The sequence below is a fragment of the Dasypus novemcinctus genome, chromosome 7, assembly GCF_030445035.2.
Source record: "Dasypus novemcinctus isolate mDasNov1 chromosome 7, mDasNov1.1.hap2, whole genome shotgun sequence".
Taxonomy (NCBI): domain Eukaryota; kingdom Metazoa; phylum Chordata; class Mammalia; order Cingulata; family Dasypodidae; genus Dasypus; species Dasypus novemcinctus.
Window position 1 is genome coordinate 47,656,430 of NC_080679.1, and position 21,234 is coordinate 47,677,663.

The 21,234-nt window shown below is 38.3% G+C and overlaps 1 protein-coding gene across 5 annotated transcripts in view; it reads right to left on the reverse strand.

Moving 5' to 3' along the window:
- Positions 1-21,234, reverse strand: part of PLCL1 (phospholipase C like 1 (inactive)) — a 355,116-nt gene that overhangs the window by 234,555 nt on the left and 99,327 nt on the right. The gene's annotated exons all lie outside the window — the stretch shown is intronic.

The following is a 21,234-nucleotide window of genomic DNA, read 5'->3' on the forward strand; positions in this document are numbered from 1 at the left end:
TAAAGTTATACTAGCAAAGCACCTAGTATAACACACGACAGAATAAGCACTAAATAAATTTTAGCTGCTATCTTTGTTATTATAGAATCTGGCACAAGTTTAACTCAAATTAACTCAAATCTAAAGGTGAATCTATCAGAGCTCCCTCCACTGTCAATACCAATAGGAGTTTCACCTGAAAAGATGTTTGTGCATTGCAATATAACTGTTTTCAATTCCCCAGCAATGAAAAATTTATCGATAAACAAATCAACCTACATTTGTGCCCTAACTTCTGCTAGATAGGATGCTCTCCTTAAATGAAACAGCCTAAATGCAAAGGGAAAAAAATGAAGAAGCATAAAATATACTGATATAGCACAAGATTGCATAACTAAGTATTAAATTGTCCAAAACTAACTACAAGAATTGTAGAAATTCTAAGAGAAAGATCAGTGTGGGCTGGAGAGGTTGGCTGATATTTTGGAAAAGATGTATAATTTCTTTTGGGCCTTAAACTCAAGGAATAGTATTTCAGGTGGGAGAGGCAGTGTGACCAAAGGCACAGAGGTGGGAACAAGAGTGGAGTAAGCACTGAAATTAGACAAAAACAGAGATTCTGGTGGGTAAATACAGGTAGGATTCTCCAAGCAGAGATTAAATGAATGCTTTTTAATATATTTATTAAGTAAACTTTCATTTATATTTTTATTTTCAAATTTCACCTGTTTAATTAAATTACATTGCCTTTATCAGAAGCTTATATCAGAATTACGTGAGTAAATATTTTTACATGCCGATATTTATAATCAAGGCATATATTTTTTACTACAGCTAACAATTTTTCACTTCCAAACTTTGAGGAGGACCTCAATTAATAAAAGTGCCTCTTATTTTGCTATGTCATAGAAGTGTCATGTGCCATTATAAGCAACATTCAGCAACTGATAAATGCCTAACATAATCTGAATGGCTTGCTATTGTTCAATATAAACCAAATTTTCAGAAGCAATACAATCACCAGACACTAGGGGCCTAAATACACCTTCAATGTCATTTCCATATCCTTTTTCATTGAGCTGGGAAATTAAACTGCTCATAAATCAAAATAGGAAGGGCTTTTGTGCTTTGGTTTGCAAGGAACATGAAAATTGGCTTTCAGATAATACTGGATATTTGCCCGCTTTTGAAAAACAGGTGCAACAAATTATAGAAAATATGCCAACTCATTTCACCTTTAGTTTTATATATGCATATTTTCTTCTAAAGGGCACAAGCCACAGCAGGTGACACTATCAGTAATAACCATCAATAATTTGAGTAAATATAAACCTACGTGAGCAAACAGGTCCTTTTTCATATTTTATTGGACATTTATTCTATTTTGCAATTGTTTCATTAATTTCAACTGTTTCATTTAGCACAAATGTAATAAAATGGATCAACTATTTGGTTAATAATAATTTAAAAAATAGGGATAGACTTTGTCAAGGAAGTAAAAAGACAGGCCATTCAATGACAGAAATATTTGGAAACCTCATATTTGATAAGGGTTAAATATCTATGTTATATAAAGAGATCATACAACTCAATGATAAAAAGACATGCAACCCAATTTAAAAATAGGCAAAAGACTTGCAAAAGATGAGGATACAATTTCCCCAATTTAAAAATGGGCAAAAGACTTGAAAAAGATGAGGATACAATTTCAGTAACAATTTCCAATTCCAAGACAGAAGTCTGTCTTCCTCAGGCACTTGTGCTCGGCCTTCACTTATGTAGCATCTCATACTACACTGTGGTATCCAGTTTCCTCATGCTTTGCAAACCATTCAACATCAAAAGAACTAGAAAGAAAGACAATACAAGTGAATCTTCCAGGGAGTATTCTGAGACAGTCTGTGGAACAGCTGTTTCTATGACACCACCCTGAACAATTCTGAACAGCACTGAACTTAATATGTTATTTTCAAAACTATAATTTGAGGGGCTATTGATAAATTTTAAGCTAGAGAGCCAAAAAAAAAGACCAAAGGATAAACAAGTACCCAGTTGATAGTGACCATGTGCCAAGGGATTGTATGTATTACCTTAACTAATTCTCACAACAATATAAGATGTAGGTATTATTATCATCATTTTATAGATAAGGAAATCAAAGTACAGAGAGGTTAAGGGTCTTGCCCAAGATCACACAACTATTAAACAGTGTAGCTAGATTCAAACCCAAGCAACATAACGTGCATTTTTCCTTTCAGTGACTTAACACAATGAGAGTTTGTTTCTCATTCATGCTGTAAGTTCAATACAGGGCATCAGGGAGTTCAACACTTTGCAGTCACTCAGACAATCAGGCACACACAGGCTCCAGTTGAACACATATTTCCTCACTCATGGAAAAGGAAATGTGGGAAGTCTTGCACCAGCTCTTAAAACTTCCTCCTGGAAGGGACACAAATCATTTCTTCTATTCATTGGTCAGTGCAAGTCACATGGCTATGAATAACTTCAAAGGAAGTGGGAAATGCAATCTTACCATGTGTCAGTAAGGCAGAGAGCCAAAATGACAACCACAAAGGAATTCAGTGAATGGCAGGGGGCAGAGGGGCAGGGGGTTTTAAAGACAAAGGGGACAACATTACAACTGGCAAGAAGGTGTGAAGTGTGTCTTCTGAAAGTACTTTAACCTGTTCCCCATGGATTAGAGAAGGCCGGTCGCCAACTCACTGTTCTAAGAGGGTTGTACACCAGAGATTAGGGAGAATGTTGCTGCCACTTCCCTGTACTAAGGGGGTTGAGACTCTACCCCAGAGACTGGGAAAGTGTGGCCATCACCCCAATGTTCTTGGAGGGTAAGGTCTTGAGCTCAGTTGCAACCTAGATGCTTGATGAGGGTAGAACCAAGAAAATGGCTGTTGGGCAAGCCGGTGGAAGAGGTGGGACCCCTTGAGGTCCCAAGGAAGAGAAGAATGACTCTCAGGCTTTGAAATCTAATGGAGTATGCCCTGCAGGTTTTCAGAACTGTTGGGGACCAGTGATCCATGCTTCCCTCCCAAATTCTCCTAATGGTAATGCAAATGTTTACCCTATGTCTGTCCCTTCGTATACTGAAAGCAGATAAATTGTTTTGTAAGTTTCACAGGTCTACAGCCAGAGGGGACTTTGTCCCAAGAAAACTATATTTCTGTAACAGATTCATTGTGACATGATTTTGTATTTAGCATTGGTACTCATTTGTTTGTTTTTAATATTGTAATGTCTTTTTGTAATTCAAAGAGTAGATATTATTTATGAATTCCAAAAAGAAGTATTATGTTTATGAACTGGTCTGTCCCTCTGGGTGTGATCCCCTTTGATTGTATGAGACTCAGCCACAATGTCTTCAATTAAATTATGTTAAGATCAGGGCTTTGATTCAACCATGCAGTAGGGTGTAACTCAGGTTAAGTTCCCACCTCCTTGGTAGGCTGATATAAACAGGCACTCACTCAAGAAGATATACAGAAGATACAGGAGAAAAGAGAAAGCACTCCATAGATGCCAGAGGAGAGAACTTTGTCATGACACGGAAGAGGAGAGAATTTTGATCCTGTGGCCCCGGGAAGACAGAAAACCCTATGCCACCTTACAGCTGAGATCAGAAGAAGCTGGACCCATGGAGCCTTAAGAAGAAGAAGGAAGGACAGACCAGGCAGAGACTGCCCACCATCTTGCTTTAACATGTGGCAAATGACTTGGGTGAGAAAGTATCTCTTATGGTACCTTGAGTTGGACTCTTTAGGGCCTTGTAACTATAAGCTTTTACCCCAAACAAAAACCCTTTATAAAAGTCAACAGATTTCTGGTACTTTGCATCAGCACCTCTTTGGCTCACTAATACACACAGTTTCTTTTGTCTTTAATCTTATGGAGTCCACTCATTTCTGGAGTTACTTAGGTTAGCAACCTTTTCCCTCACCCACTTCACTGAGATTGTTTTATACCTGTATAATACGGTTTGATTGTTTTGTCATATTCTGCATTCCATCTTGGGATCCCCCAACCTCCTAAATGATTTCTTAAATTTACATACCTTAAGGTTCACTCTTTGAACTTTAAAGTTCAATGGGCTTTGACAAATTCATAGTGCCCTGTATCCACAATTACAGTATCATACAAAATAATTTCCCTGTCCTAAAACAAATACTCTGTGCTTCATTCATTCAACCTTGCTCCCCTGCCCCTGAAATCCTGGCAACCACTGTTATTTTTCTGCTCTATAGCTTTACCTTTTCCAGAATATTATATAATTGGAATCATACAATATTAACCTTTCACTTATCAATATGCATTTAAGATTCATCTATATTTTTCATGGCTTGAAAACTCATTTCTTTTTTTTTTTCTTATCCACCCTTCCCCCCCCCCCCCCCACCCATTGTCTGCTCTCTATGTCCATTCACTGTGTCTGTTGTATTCTCATTAGGTGGCCCTGGGAACCCATCCTGGGACCTTCCAGAGTGGGAGAGAGGTATTCATTCTCTTGCTCCACCTCAGCTCCCTAGTTCAATGCATCTCATATTGTCTCTTATCTGTGTCTCTTTTTTGTTGTGTCATCTTGCTGCATCAGCTCTCTGTGTGGGCAGCACCACTCCTGGGCAGGCTGCACTCCTGTGCAGGGCTGCACTCCTTGCACGGGGGGCATCCCTGTGCAGGGCAACACTCCTTGCGCGCAGCAGCACTCCATGTGGGCCAGCTCACCACACAGGCCAGGAGGCCCTAGGTATCGAACCCTGGACCTCCTATATGGTAGGCGGAAGCTCTATCCATTGAGCCATATTCACTTCCAACTCATTTCTTTTCATCACTGAATAATAGAATATTCTATTGTATGGATGCACCACATTTTGCTTATCTATTTACCTATTGGAGGACATCTTGCTTCCAGTTTTTGATGATTATGAATAAAGCTGCTATAAACATTCATGTGCAAAAGTTTTTTATGTAGATATAAAATTTTTAATCAATTAGGTAAATACCGAGGGGTGTGATTGCTGGATTATGTGCTAAAACTACATTGAGATTTATAAGAAACTACCAAACTATCTTCCCAAGTGACCAAATCATTTTTTCATTCCCAACAGCAATGAAGGAAAATTCTGTTGTTCTACATCCTTGTCAGCAATCAGTGTTGTCAGTTTTTTGGATTTTAGCCATTCTAATAGATTTGGAATGGTATCTCATTGTTGTTTTAATTTGCAATTCCCTAATGACAAAGGACATTGAACATCTTTTCGTATGCTATTTGCCATCTGTGTATCTTCTTTAATGAGGTGTCTGTTCAGATCTTTTGCCCATTTTTAATCAGGCAGGCCATTATACTTTAGCATAAAGTTTTTCCCTGGGCACTGGGTGTTAGAGTTCATCCTTGATTTTCTCTTCATTCTTATTTTTCGGAGGTCTCCGCTATACAATTCTAATTGGCCATCTCTAAAAGCCTGTAATCTTACCTATTATTCTGTCCTGTCCCCTAAGCTGCTGTGGCTGATAATGGTGATGATGCTAATGTGTATTGAATGTGAGCCATGTGCCACATACTCTGAATGCACTGCATGCCTTATTTCATTTCCTTCTCACAGCAGTTCTAAAAGATATGTACTATCAGTATCCCTGTTTAATAAATGAGGAAAGTAAGAACATTTAAAAACTTGCCCCCATTTACCATTAGTAAGCAACTGAGCCACTATTTGAATCCAGGGAGTATGAGTCCACAGCCTATAATCTTAACCACTATGGAGCATTCAGACTGCCTAGAAGGCTAGAAAGGCAGACACAATTTATATTCTTCCCTATGAGTAGTCAAAATAACGTTTATTAATGCTGAAAATGTACTGTTACAGGGTAAGATACAGAGAAAAATTAGGCATAATCTTTGCTTCAGGGAAATCACAGCTAGTTGAGATACCCCAGGAAGTAGTGTAGTAAAAGAATGACCCCCTTGATCCCTCCCAACCTTCCCATTATCAAGCTCCTCCAGCCACTTGAGTGAGCTTCAGAGGAAAAATCACTGTATTACCGGACCAAATAGGTTGTCAGTGCCTTATGGAAGAGACTGCTCTTGGGCTTTAAATCATCATTAGGCTGTCTGAAATCCTTACTAAGATGAGTCAGCCACTTCTGAGAAAGGAGCACATGCTGTGAGGAAGAAAGAGGCTCTGCTTTCTTCTGCTAACTCCCAACACCACACTAAACTAGACACTTCATATCCTGCTGTCATAGGGATTTTTCTTTTTTAATCTTCTGGAAAGTAAAATTTCAAGTTTGAGCAGAAGCTTCCCCTTAATCACAGAGTTCTTAGAGTCTTCTGACTCTGCCTTCCTCTCACACTTTACACTTATAATCCCTCCTGAACTCACTCCTCATTTAAATATAGGTAGGAAGATTTGGATTATGTTCTATGACTTCTTGCCTTCCTGAAATATAGGATAGTTCCACACTAATCCTGATACTTTATTATTGCATTGTTGACACTGTCAATGCTTCTTTTACTAGTTGATCCTTGAGATCAGCTTTAATCATATGAATCATTACTGTTTCCGAAATTTATTTTTTTAATTCTTTTCTTCTTCTTCTTCTTTATTTTCTTTTAAGTTTTACATTCAAAAAACATGAGGTCCCCATTTACTCCCCACCCCACCCACATCAACAAACTCTTCCATCATTGTGGCACATCCACTGCACCCGGCGAATACATTCTGGAGAACCTCTGCAGCACATGGACAGTGGTCCACATTGTAGTCGACGCTCTCCCCCAGTCCAGCCAGTGGGCCATGACAGGACACAAAATGTCCAGTATCTGTCCCTGTGGCACCACCTAGGAGAACTCCAAATCCTGAAAATGTCCCCACACCACATCTCTTCCTCCCTCTCCCAACCATCAGTAGCCACCTGCCCACCCCCCCCACCCCCATCACCAACACAACCCCTTCCATTACTAATCACAATATTTCCCCTGCAGAACACCAGCAAGTCCACTCCAATCCACACTCCATTCCTCCATCCTGTGGACCTGGGATGACCATGTCCAGTCCTCCTCTACATCAAGAGGGGGTTTAATTTCCACATGGATGATGGATGTAATTCTCCTGCTTGCAGCTGTAGGCACTCTTGGCTCCCTGGTGTGGTGCTTGACTTGCTTCACCTCCCTGTCAGCTAGCCAGGGTAAGTCCAAGAAACCAGAGGGTAAGAGCTGCTCCGAAATTTAAAAAACCAAGAGTTAGGAGATTGTTTGAAGATTAAATCCCTTCTGAGCTCCAACTTTATTTACCACTCTAACCTCATTTGGAAGATGAAATTGTTCTTACCTGAACTGCAAGCAACCTAGGATATGAAGTCTTTCCAAGAATTTAGGATCTCTCTAACTCTAACTGGTATTTGGCTCCTTGGGATGAGTTCCTTGTTCCCAACAATGTTTTAAACAAATGTTCCTTTATCCAGCTCTTAATTCCAGCAAGATGAGTCATGTTCCAGGTTACTTTAGGAGGAAACAACAAGCTCTACTCAGCCACTGTGCTGCCCACTACCAGGCCACTGCTTTGCACTATTCCACATGTAATGAATGGGGCCCAATGGAGTTGTGCAGCTCAGAGTATGTACAGCCTGATGTCATAACCTGGCCTATACTGCTAATATTGGACTTGAGGACAAGAACTGTACCTTTCATCTCTAAGTCTTGGCTCACAATAGGTACTCACTAAATGCTAATTGGTTTAATAATCACTGTAACACACAGGGTTCTTATTGGATAAAGCTATTCAATAGCATCTCTTCTAAGTGCTGAAGAAATGTTTTGAAAACATTTAAAAGAGAAAAGGAAATTTAGTACCAAAGCAAATAGGAAACTACCTACTTCTGCTAAAATACAAATCAAATAATCACTTTTATTCTCTTTTTGCTTCTTCTTTATACCCCATGTCATGAAGTCTGTAATTTACTCTTAAATGCTTCAACAATGTGAATGTGTAAATTGATTTAAGTTACACTAGGAGTGTCAGCTACTCCAGTCAGGAATTCACACCCTGAATGTGTTAGCTACCATTTAATCAGAAAGGCCACACTATCAATGGCTACTACAAAGCTTTTACTCTGTATCTGTAGTTATAACCAGGGGTTTACTAATTTGTTTAATGAAGGTTAGAAATGGGTTTTCATTAGTAAAAATAATGGCTTATTAATGGACTCTTAATGGCAAAATTAGTCGTTTTCAAAACAAGTGAATTGGTTAAAAATATTACGGAGATACTACACCAATCCTTACATGAAAAATGCATAGGGACATAGAAGATCCTTTGCTTCCACCCTTAAGGATGGCACCCATGGCTAACCCCGAAAAATCCTGTGTCTGGCCATAGGTTTGGTGAATTCTGGTAAAGAGTTAACAGAAATCAATCCTGTCTCTAGAATGTTATCTTATCTGCCTTGAGCAAACCTTATATGCAATTATAGGTAGACACAGCATTTCTTCCCTGGTCACTTGAGATTTCAAGTTTATAAACCTTGATAAATGTCTATCTAAAAACATCTAAATTTGTTGGGTGTTTGATGCAATGTGGCTAAGTAATATATGGTCAAGTCTTCTTTCACTATAGCCTGATAGGGGGTTATAGAAGAATAGCTAATCCTTGCCCAACTCTATTACTGGTAGCTGTTATCTATCAAAAAAGAACCTAATTCTTTATACCTGGCTCTTCTGCTCCTTTTATTTGAACCTATAGTTAGCACTATACCTGATAAATGTATGTCCCAGAGACTTAAATCATTGATCCATCTATATGCCAGTTGAACCCCGAATTCCAGCAGAGTAGCAACAGTTCATTGGACTCACCCAGGACAACTAACAAGGAGATAATGATGTATAACACCCATCCCAAGGAACAGAGAGTGTCTACAACTGCCAGCAAGATAGCTCCATCCATCTGCCCCATGGCTCTCTTTCAGTTAGAAGCAGAGCGGGCATCACCATCCAAAATCCTCAAGATGGGGAATGAACAATGGACTAAAGCAGACTTATTATTATTCTACTATACACATTATTATTGCAATGGAAGAACTCTTATCATTGTTATAAAGGCAGTGGCCACCAGAGGTTCTGAGGGATGGGAGAGGAAAGAATAGGTATAATATGGGGGCATTTTGGGGACATTGGAGTTGTCGTGCATGACACTGCAGTGATGGATACAGGTCATTGTATAATTTGTCATAACCTACAAAATTGTGCATGACAAAGTGTAAACTATAATGTAAACTGTAGTCCATAGTTAGTAGCAATGCTTCAATAGGTGTTCATCAATTGTAACACATGTACCACATTAAGGAGGGACGCTGATAATGTGGGGACATGTAGGAGAGGAAGGAAGTAGGCCATATGGGAATCCCTTTTTTTATTTTATGTAATATTTATGTAATCTAAAGCTTCTTTAAAAATTAAAAAATCATTAAAAAAAAAAAAAAAAAACCCTGCATGGCCTGCACAAAATAATAGCTTAGGTCAATTTTCAACACCCCTGCACACTGGTTGCTTTTGCTTTTGTTTTTTATGCTTTTATTTTATTTACACTTTATGCTAAAAAAAAAACCCTTAACTATGAAGCAGCCTTTTCCACAGCTGAATATCACTGGTAGAGTATAGAATTGTCATGGAATTCTAACTTGGTGGCACTTGGAGAACTAAATATGATTAACTTATACATAAAGATCCCCCAAGTCTTTTCACAGATGCATTTTTGACTAGTATTATAATTAGAAGCCACATCTGCCTCCAGAAAGAGAGAAGGAAACACCCATGAAGTCACACCACAGAGAAAGCTACTGACCTCCTATCCTTTATGCTAAAATACAGTTTTGACTCTGCTCTCATCATTTTACCTCTCCATGTTTCAGCTTACATTGTTGAAGTCAAGGGAACTTTCCCAATCCAAAATCCAGCAAAAAAAAAAGGAAAGATTTTAGTATTCCTTGTCCAGTCAGAAAACCAAGTCGATGGTTCATGAACAGCACCCCTTCCTCCACCACCTAACACTTTGTGTGGTAGCTAAGGCCATTGAGATAGCTTCAATGCTCCGTGTAATAGTGCAACTCAAGTGTATTTTTAATGAGGTCTAAAGGATCTGTCCTTAGGAAATTACCATGAAAGTGTGAAAATGTATAAAGTTGTAGCACCTCTCTCTATTTTCTTCAAAATACAATTTTCCAGAGATTCCTATGCATGCAAGGAATGCATTCCAGGGGAGGACTGGAATGCTTCTCCCATATTCTGGCATGGACTCAGGGGTAGCAGATATTGGAGCCTGGAACAAAAGATACAAACTGTATTACAGGTAATTGAACAAATATCCAATGTTTTATTGAAAAACAGTCTTTGATCTGTTGTTCCAATCAATTTTATAGTCTAAAAGTGTCCAGATACCTGATTCAGGATATTAGGCATTCTACACAAATTAAGCAGAAGACTGGAGAAAGAAAAGAACAAAAAGAAGGAAATGAAAGAACTTGATTAACAGTATTAGGAACTCCCAGCTTACCTAATACTAATGATACTTGCAATGAAGAGATGATCTTCAAAAGGCAGATAAAATACTGTAGCAGTTTGATATGGTTATGAATTCCAAAAATAGATATTGGATTATGTTTATAATCTGGTCTGTACCTGGGCGTTATTAAATTATCATTAGGGCTTGATTGGGCATTGAGTCCTCACCCCTTGGTGGATGGGGACTCACAGATAAAAGACATGACAAAGGACAGAGTTGAGGGTTTCTGATGTTGACTTTTGATGTTGGAGTGTGATGCTGAAGTCTTAAGCTGGAGCCCCAGGAAGTCAGCACACAGAGGAAACAGAAGCAAGTCCCGGAAGAAAGGACCTGAGCCTGGAGAAGAACACAGAGGATTAGAGATGGCTCCTTAGACATGGCAGAAACCCCAGGGAAAGAGACAAAGCCATTCACCTGATAGTTTACACCTGAGCCCAGAGGAACCCAGGAAGCCTGAACCCCCACAGATGCCAGCAACCTTCTTGCTCCAACACGTGGAAATAGACTTCAGTGGGGGAAGTAACTTATGCTTTATGGCCTGGTATCTGTAAGCTCCTACCCCAAATAAATACCCTTTATAAAAACCAACCAATTTCTGGTATTTTGCATTAGCACTCCCTTAGCCAACTAATAAAAATGCATTGTGCTACACAGTTCTAATTTTGACCTTTAACATCTCTGAAGTAACACTGGTTTTCCTATTCTTAAAGCAAACCTGGTTTTTTATATTCTCTTAAAAGCTTCTCTTTTCCAAATTGCTAGAATATCATTGAAAGATGACAGAATCAATATCATAGATACATGCTTCCAGGACTTCTGAACAAGGTGTATTATATCAAGATAAAAACATTCTGGTTTGGGATTCGTTTCACAATGTGCTCAAGCTTAGTTTGTTTTTAAATGAGCACCATGTCCATTGATTTTATATCAAAGTATAAAACTAAATAGTCTTTTATTTATTCTTGCTTCTCAAAACTTTCAGAGCAACAAGAAAGCAAAGGTATTGGACTTTGATGTAAATACTAAATGTGATATGCAGAACATTGAACACAAAACTATTTACTTCTCTAGTAATTTATTGCAGGATATTTGCGTTGGGCAGAAAGGTTAAGAAATTAACTTTGAATTAACCTGGAATTCAAGTTTAAGAGAATTAGGGGGAGAGTGGGGTGACTTCATCCTGCCTATTTAAGGTGAATCCCCTTTATGGTCTCCTCAACAGTTTCAATGACTGCCCCATTCCAAAATCCTAATATGAACTTCAAGGAGAACCTAAAGTGTTACCACATTGTTTCAAAGAAAGTGAGTCTGCCCTAAGAGAAAGTGCAGATAGATGTTCTGCGTGAGTCTGGAAAGCATACCAGAGCTCAATGTGAGAAAGGACTAGGGCAAATTGTAAAACACTGTTATCCTCTTTCTTCCTGAGATAAAAAATAATAATTATACATTATAAACAAAACATTTTGGGGTAGCATTTAGGTTCACCCTGCCCAAACTCAAAGATGAGAAATGTGGGTCTAGGGCAGAAATGATGATGTGGGGATTGACTGATGTTAAAAGGGTAGAAGACTGAGGTAAGAAGGACAGGAAGTTGTGGCCCTCCAGCAAGAATGTCAGAGACTGGGGAACACGAGACTGGATTTAGCTGTTCTTACCAGGGTCCTTAGGCTCCAGTGATTTGAGCTGAGCCCTGGATGGAAGCCAGAAGAGACTGAAATGGGTAAGTTTTGGTTTATTCTTCCTTTTTTTTTCTCTACTAGGAGACCCTCTGTAAAGGAATGACACAGGAACTAAACACTGCTTACTTCAAGGTCCTGCAGAGGGTCTTCTCTTTTTCTCCCTCTCCTTTCTCTGATCCATCTACATGTGCTGCCCATTTGCCATCTCCAAGTGCCCCTCGAAGAGCCAATTGTAGAACTGCCCAGATTCAAATGTTCTTCACTTGTAGCCTCACTTCGCACATATCCATTAATACTCCTTTCACCTTTTCCCTTCTGATGGACTATCCTCTTTCCCTTCATAATCTGCATGGTAAGCAGGAAGTAAGAAGGGATTGTTCCAGGTTTCTGGGAAGAAAGAAATGTGGTTCAACATTGGAAGCCTATGGAAACAGAGAGATGAATAGGATGAAGACTACTTCCAAGCAATTGGCCACCAAGTGGAGAAGAGATAGACATTTAATCAGAAACATAATGAGAAAGGTTATGAATTGAGGTTATAAAAACAGACACACAGCCATGGAAACTAACAGGGAAGGAAAGAGGTAATTTTCTCTGAGGAAGAGGGGGAATGGATTAGAAAAAGCCTCTGGGGAAGGAGAGAGAGGAATGGAGCTAACGTTTGTTGAGTAACATTTGTTGAGCTTCCATCCAGGGCTCAGCTCAAATCCCTGGAGCCTAATAATAATTGCTCCCCAAGTAGTACAAGGTGGTCCACTTAAATCTTAAAATACCCCTCTGAAGATGATACAATTTTACAGAGGCTGAAGCTGAGGATTACAGAACATAAATGTTTGGGCATCTTACGTTAGACATCACTCAGTTAAGAAAGAGAACCAGGATAGAAAAAGTCCATGCTCTTTTGACTAAAAACAATCAATCACTTTCCAAAGGTACAAAGAAAGAAAACTTCCCATTTCCCTATACTGATGCCTGGAGGTCACAGTACATGCAAACCCAGAATTGAGGGTCTACAGACTTCTCATTTTCCCAAAGAAATTTTACTACATCATCTGACCTTTATCAAAGGGCAGACAGTATAAACTTTATTAGCTGACTGCTACCAGTACAACTTTTCCCTTGAGAACTCTACTCTCCAAAATTCCAGGCCACGATCCAAAATTCCAAACACCCTCTCAGAGAGGGAACTCTGAGGTAAATGGATCCCATCATCATAAAGTAACCAAGCTCCAAGGAGCTTCTGGTGATTACTCAGGGGATTAGGCACTGCCTTGATTCATTTCTGCAAGGGCTGCCCTTGGGGCTTCCCAAGAAAATGAATAGGAAATGGGCCAGAAAGGAATCAACAACTGCCATCCACAGTTGTACAGGTAAGTACACTGCTGCAGCTATGAAAGGAGTCGCCTGACTGAGGATACCTAGGGAAGGTTCTCAGAACACATAGCCAGTTCTTGATGTTGGTGCAAATCTTAGTTCTCCCAGGCATGAATTTTTAGTGCCCACTGCTGTTCCTTGGCAAATAAGAACTCGGGAATGAACTTTTAATAATATTCTCTCAAGCCAGAATGGGCAACAAAGGTTTTTCCAGCTATATATAGAAACATTTCCTGGCTCTGCCAAGTACCTAGAGGAAACTCCAATTCTTCTCTAACAGTATGAATCATGATCTAAACAGAAAATTCCAAGCTCAAAACAGTTTCTGAGGGAAGAAAAAGGAGTTCAGTTATCCAAATGTGTTCATACCTTCTGGAATAGAAACAGTGGGAAACTGAATGCCACATTCATCCTTGAAGATTAAATCTTCCAGAACAGAAATAGCAGAAGGCTTGTGTTTGATTTTTGGAAAAAATATCACTATTCTATAACTTGACAGAGTTTTTTTTTGTTTTTTTTGTTTTTTTTTTATTGACTTTGTAATAATATTACATTAAAAATATATATGTGAGGCCCCATTCAACCCCACCCCCCCACCCCCCCTCTCCCCCCCCCAACAACACTCGTTCCCATCATCATGACACATCCATTGGATTTGGTAAGTACATCTTTGGGCACCTCTGCACCTCATAGACAATGGTTCACATCATGGCCCATACTCTCCTCCATTCCATCCAGTGGGCCCTGTGAGGATTTACAATGTCCGGTGATTACCTCTGAAGCACCATCCAGGGCAGCTCCATGTCCCAAAGACGCCTCCACCTCTCATCTCTTCCTGCCTTTCCCCATACCCATCGTCCCCCATGTCCACTTTTCCCAATCCAGTGCCACCTCTTCTATGTGGACATTGGATTGGTTGTAACTTGACAGAGTTTTAAATGATCAATATCCTTACTCTTGAAATAAAGAAGTCAAGTATTTGTCACATTGAAATAAATCCTTAAAATATTTGTTATATTTTACTCAACAAAGTGCAATGTATTTTTACATAAATTTTCTTTTCATTTTTTTTTAAAGATTTATTTATTTATTTAATTCCCCTCCCTCCCCCCGTTGTCTGTTCTCTGTGTCTATTTGCTGCGTCTTGTTTCTTTGTTCGCTTCTGTTGTCGTCAGCGGCACAGGAAGTGTGGGCGGCGCCATTTCTGGGCAGGCTGCACTTTCTTTCACGCTGGGCGGCTCTCCTTACAGGGTGCGCTCCTTGCACGTGGGGCTCCCCTAAGCGGGGGACACCCCTGCATGGCATGGCACTCCTTGCGTGCATCAGCACTGCACGTGGGCCAGCTCCACACGGGTCAAGGAGGCCTGGGGTTTGAACCGCAGACCTCCCATGTGGTAGACAGACGCCCTAACCACTGGGCCAAGTCCGCTTCCCTGCTTATTCTTTTAATTAATCAAGTTTAAAGCATTTAAGATTCATGTTTTAGCTGGCCTCTCAGAAGATATGCTAAAAAGTATGATTCCAACAAACATGTTAAATGTACAACTATTAACCATGGGCCCAGAGAAGACAGTGCTTGAGAAGAGATTTCTTTCTGAAGTTGAAGACTGTCATGTGGAGTAGAGAGTGGGCTGTTAATGAATATATCCAAAATCAGAGAAAGAGCCACTGGATAGAGGTTACAGCAAAGCAGAATCAGGTCAATATAAGAAGAGCCTTTGAACTATTTTTGCCATCCAAAGATGCTGCAGATGATTCATTCTCTATTGCTAGAATTACTTAAGAAAAAGCTGATAAGCACCTGGCAGAAATGCTTTAATATTTCTAGCAATAGAGAATAAACCACCCATTCTATATTTGGTTAGCTTTAATATTTTTGAGGTTCTTTCTTATCTCCAAATATATGTCCCATAAGCTGCTTAAATTCTCATGTTCAGAAATGAATCAATATCTTCTCTTCCAAGCAAAGTGCCTGTTTTCGCTTTCTTAGTAAATGGCACCATCAGCTCCGTTGCACCAACCTAAAATCTAGGTAACATTCTATAAACATCAGTCTTCCTCCACCATGCAGTCACTCCCTAATACTTAATCATTATCCCTCTCAAAGATTTCCTACATCAGGTAATAGGTTAAAACAGATGACACTCTTGAATGAGAGCAATTATTCTCAACCTTACCTGCTCATTAGAATCATTGGAAGAACTATTAGAAAGATATAATTCTAATGTGCCCAGGCTATACCCCAAACCAATTAAATAAAAATCACTGTGGAATGGACCAGGCATTAGTATTTTTTAAAGCTCTCAAGTGATTCCAACATACAGCTAGGCCTGTGAACCACTAAAATAGAGAAAGAAGACCAGATAAGAAGATATTGAAAAAATCAAAATATGAAATTATGAACTAAGGCAGATGCAGTTGGAATGGAAACTTTTAAAAAATATATCTTTGAAAAAGATATGAGAGAATAGTGCCAACTTCTCATGGCAAAATCCCAATTCTTTCATTTCATGCCATGGTCAGAGACCATAGCCCATCAACCAGTCATCTTGCAGAGCAGACCATGTGAAGGTATGTGGATGAATCTGCCCAAACTTCTCACATCTCTGGGGAACAACCTACAGTAAGTCAGGCAAAATATTACAGTTATAAGGGGAAAAATTAAAACATTTGTATAAGTTGATCGCAAAATGCTTTCTCACAGAGTCCCCAAAAGCATGATCTGAAAAATTAGTTTCTATAAGTTTTGGGTACCTAGAAAGCAGGGAAATATGTTCATTCAAAACACATTCTAATATCTAATATTCCCATACCCAATATCCCCAAATATTAGAACTAGTTATGTTTTTGATTACTGACTAAACATTATGCTTGAGAGTAACCTTTTAAAATTTATTATATGCCACAAACAAATTTTTTCTTTAAAAAATCCTCTAATTAATATAACTTGGAAATGTTATGGCATTTAGTTCAAAGATAAAATCATCATCACATCAATAGACCTTGCTATTCCTAGAAAATGGCCCTGATTTACCACAGCAATTTCCTGAGGAAGGGCAGTGGGAGTAGAAAACCACTAACTCCTACACTTGCCTGTCAGCCCATGATGTTCTCTGCTCCGGCATGAGAAACTTAAGAGTAAACCATGAAGTGAATTAAAGCCAGACATTGTAGGCACTCTACTTTGGCTTTTCCTGGACCTTCACATCATATTGCCATGAAATAACCAAAGAAGAAATCTGCAACTACTTACCATGCAAAATTTGGCTATCTTTTCCTAAACTTGCTAATACTAGAGAAAAGAAATAAAAACATCTCAGAATAACTTTTTAAAACCTACAAAAAGAATATAAATACATGGGGTGAAACCATGAAGAAAAACAAGGGAATACAAGACCCCAAATTCAAACATGTGAATACCTCTGAGGTGGAGAGAGAAAGGGAAGGGATTGGGGAAGAGGGGCACACAAAGAGCCTCGAAGGAAATGGTAATGTTCTATGTCTTAAACTGTCTGTGAAATGTTGACATAGATGTCCATTTTATTGTCATTCTTTATACCCTCTACATATCTAAAATACTTTTATTTAATTATTTAATAACTAAAACAATTTTTTAAGGAATTTTTTTAATGAAGTAGAATGGAAGACTTCTAGATTTCTGCCACAAGCTTGCCATTATGTAACCTTCACTGGGATTCAGTAAAATATAGGTATTGGGCTAGACTGGGGGTTGGCAAACTATGGCCTACCAGCTGTTTTTATAAAGAAAGTTTTTTGGGAGAACACAGTCAAGTCCATTCATTTATGTGTTGTTTATGGCTACTTTCACACTACCACCACAGAGTTAAATAGATGAAACAGAGACCATGTGGCTTGAAAATCCTAAAATATTTACTATCTGGCACTTCAAGAAAAATTTTCCTGACTCTAGAGTCAAGGATTAAGATGGTTTCTCTTAATTAACAAAGACTGAAATTAAGGGAAAAATGGTAGTATCAAAATATGCTAACACCATTTGGCCCACTAATGGAATTTTCTTCATAGCAAAATTTCTTTGTACTTTTCATAAATGTTTTGTTTCAGGTCTGTAGAGTCTCATGAACCATGTCAACATATCTTAGACATGTTTTTGTATAAAGTATAGCTTCCTCTAGATCAATAGTAACGTGAGTGCAGAATCAGGAATCTTCTGCCCTGGATGCTGAGGTCTCTTAAATTAAATCTCATAACTAAAATCCTGGTTGGGAAATCTCAGAAGCTAAAATGCCCCCTCTTGTAAAGGGTCTTAGCTAACTTAGAATCATAAAGGTTCATTCCTAGGACTAGATCTAATGTTTCCCTATATGCTGGTCCAAGAGTTATATACTCAAAGAGATTTTCAGTCTCTTGGCACACAGGTATGCACATGGAAAAACTTGATATTTGCCATTTTTAAATGTCAAGGGCAGTAAGTCCATCCCACCCTTTGTCCCAGTAAGTTCACTTTTATATCTGTGCAAACAGTCCTTCAGGCTACAAAAACTATCTGCGAGAGATAAAGAATCAGGATGTATTATCTACCCAAACTTATTCCTCTATAACCTTAACTCCTTGTTCTCTTCTTTGTCTTCATGTGATGTCAGTGATGCAAATTGAATTCATACTTGAGACTGACAGCTGCTTACCCTAAACTTGTCATGTTGCATGAAGTCCAACAATTACTGATGTAACTATCCCATCTTTGTTGGGGCCTGAATGATCAGAGGTCATTTTGAGGATCTAAATTCCAGTCTGTAAAACTCATGAAGCTATCTGAAACTGAGGTTGGTTGGAACTATCTATTTCAGGGCATATATTTATATACACATGAGCAGCAGACCCAGAGTTCCCATTATTGGCTGTACCAGGAAAGCTGGGTGCCAAGCCCACAAAAACAGTGTGGTAGTAAAGAAGAGGGGGTTCAATGTCTCTTGAGCCACAGCCAGGACCCTGTCCTTGTTTGATGCCTACAGTGTTTCTGTTAGGTTCTTTCTATCAAAAGCAATAAATCACCTTTTGTCCCTCAAAAAAGAGATGTTTATAAGAGTTTATCTGATTTATTTTATAGCTGAAATAGCTTGTTCACAGATCAAAGTTACTTATTTGATGAGAAGTACTTAACTTAGAAACCTATTTTGGGTATTCAGGTCTTTGGGGGATTTTTACATTTGCCAAGAAAGAAACAGAAAAAACATTGGAGTAGAAGTCAAGGGACCTGGGTCTTATTTTGTTCTATCAAACTGTCACCTTGGACACTGCACTTAACCTCTCAGGACTTAAACATCTCTGAAACAAAGTTCTTATAATAAGTGATCTCAAGATAATTAATATCTTTCCTCCTCCTTTCTTGCCCCCTAATCTAATGAGTTTGAGGATATGAAAGGATCTCCTCCACCTCTCCATCTCAGATTGCCCTGAATTTTCATCCTCTAGGTCTTTGTTTTTCTCTCTAACTTGAAGTATGCTTCCTTCTTATCAAAGCTAAGGTTTCCACTCTGGTCTTGACTTCATTCCCTTCTGTTTCTTCTGGATTTTCTACCTCTATATCTCTGCTTATGTTGAATTGCCATTCTGCTTCATAAGAAAATTTTATTCAAGAGCCAAAAGAAATGTCACTTCCTACCCCCTGCATTTCTAAATCTTGACTAGGAGTGATCCCTATGAATTGTGCACCTCATCAGCTTTTATTTAATTCATTTCTTATATTAATCACCTGTATTGCAGAAATTGTATACTTGCTTTATCCTTTCTGCCAGATTATTATATTTCTTACTCAATTCTGTGTGCCTGATAATGCCTTTCACCTAATAAACATTCGATCTGTGTTGAGTAATGATGAATAAAATAGACTGAAAAATCTCTCCTCATATGTGTTTCTAGACCCTGATTAGTAAAAACTTAACTTCTTTTTTCTGTAGTTCCTGTCATGAAAAGAGAGAAGGGGCATACTTTAGAAACACATATCTTTATTATTTAGTCAATTACCTGCTTGTCACAGATTCAACCCCAAAATAAATCACTTCTCAATGTAAAATGCCTCGTCCATCTTTCCACTTCTCTAATTTAGAGAATTTTTTCAAAAATCCTAGCTAGTGAACTTAAATAAGAGAGAATCTGGCAACAATGGTTTTTAAAAAAATGTTTACCAAGTTTGAAAAAAAATCATTGTAGACATAGACATTGGGGGCAGGGACAGAATCTTCTCTTCAGTCTACTCTCTCTTGCACCTTCTAGCAAGCACCCTCCAGTAAAGTCTTTAGGTTTCACTGATTGTTAGAAATCAAGACTTTTTTCTTACTTTGGAAAAAATTACCTCTGACAGCTCTATCACTTCGTAAACAATTAATAAATATTGATTGGGTAAAACATAGCTTACAAGAAGAGAATAGGAGTCTAAGAAGTAGTGATAAAAACTGTAATAAGTCAATTGCTCAATTTATCTTGCACAGATTCTTAGGGATTTACCCCAGGGCTAAGTTAGACTGTGATCCTAGGTTCTAAGTACTGTATTTCTTTCATGAACTGGTGAGAGCCACAGTATCTTCTGTACTCAAATTAAATCTTTCCGAATACTTAAGCTTTTCGACAATGCATTCAAGTAACATTAAATTCCCTTTTCTTATTCATTTCTTAATTCTCCCAACTAAGATTTATTTTATTTTTTTCAATAGTCCATCCATTTAATGTTAATCATCATGAGGTTTATGAAAGCAATCATGAACTTTAGCTTCATTTCACCTAAACTTACAAATTTACCTGTCCTATTTAATACATTCTAAAACATATCCTCTGACAAATCAGTTAACTCTTTTGCATTGATTTATTCATTCAATGAATATTTATTGACCATTTATTATATGCCATGCACTCTTCTAGGTACTAGATATACAGCAATGATCAAAACTCACAAATTCCTATTCTCAGAGAGCTTATGTTTTGTCAGAAAGACAAATAATAAATACATGTATGTCAGAAGGTGTTAAGTGCTATGATGAAAAACTGAAGCAGGATAAGGGCCCAGAAAGTGCTAGGGGGGGACCAGTATTTTAGAATGGTGAACATGATGAGTGAAGTTAGGGAGCAGACTACAACAATCTAGAAGAAGAATATTTCTGTAGGAAAGAATTTACGTGCCATGGCCTTGAGGCAGGAAATTGCTTGGTGTGGTCAAGGAATAACCAAGGATGGTGAGGAAATACTAAAATCCAACAGATTACACCAGCTGAAGGTTAAATTCATTAAGGTTCATAAATGTTCTACTAATTTTTAAAATTACTTTCCCAAATTAAATTGTCATATAAAATGCAAAATAATCTAAATTACACTATCCCCTTGAAGCAATTATTGTTGAGTACTAGTAGGTATTCAGATACTTCAGATGGGCAAAACCAGATACTGGCTCTAAACCATCCTTGATGTGAAATATAGAACTTTGTGTAATAATTCAGTACCTCCGAATTCTTATTATTATTCTTGGTCTTAGTCTGTCCAAATAAATGAAATGACAACCCAAATGCATATAAATAGCATAATTTGTGTCTAAGAATTCTTCATTGTACTTCTCACTACTAGCATTATACTTGCTTATGTAGTGCTTTTCTCCTCCACTAGAATGT